This window comes from Atta colombica, unplaced genomic scaffold (genome assembly GCF_001594045.1).
Source record: "Atta colombica isolate Treedump-2 unplaced genomic scaffold, Acol1.0 scaffold175, whole genome shotgun sequence".
NCBI lineage: Eukaryota > Metazoa > Arthropoda > Insecta > Hymenoptera > Formicidae > Atta > Atta colombica.
In genome coordinates this window covers 697,830-698,330 of record NW_017259266.1, presented here as the reverse complement: position 1 = coordinate 698,330, position 501 = coordinate 697,830, and the positions used below count along the sequence as shown (strand labels likewise).

General features: G+C 33.5%; 1 protein-coding gene across 1 annotated transcript in view; it reads left to right on the top strand.

Moving 5' to 3' along the window:
* LOC108686332 (DNA fragmentation factor subunit beta) overlaps positions 1–501 on the top strand; it is an 8,882-nt gene that overhangs the window by 1,280 nt on the left and 7,101 nt on the right. The window lies entirely within an intron of this gene.

Here is a 501-nt window from a genome sequence, read left to right as displayed (position 1 = left end):
TGTGTGTGTGTGTGTGTGTGTGTGTGTGTGTGTGTGTGTGTGTGTGTGTGTGTGGGTAATACGTACACTATAAAGATTATTACTAAACAGTATTTTTATACAAGAATGCAGATATTAATGACATATCACAATTTGTATCCAAGCTATAACTTTGTCGTTAATCAGCTATACAGGCTATTTGAGGACATTTGATGAATTTTAATATTAGCAGTTTCATTATTCATTCGACATTTGCATTTTGACATATCGCTCTGAGTGACACCATTGAATATAAAATGTGGGTCACTCGAAGAAATTGTGCACGCGCAAAAATCCTCTGAAATCCGATGGCCTTGAACGTGATGTAGAATGCAATTACGCGGTTACTTGAGCTGAAATAATCTAATAATACTCGACGTCCCTTAATGCAACTTATTTTACTAGCGGAGTTAAATGTTGCTCCTCATCTGATACTAATAACTATTATTTGATTTATTTTATCTTGTATTTTTATTTATATAT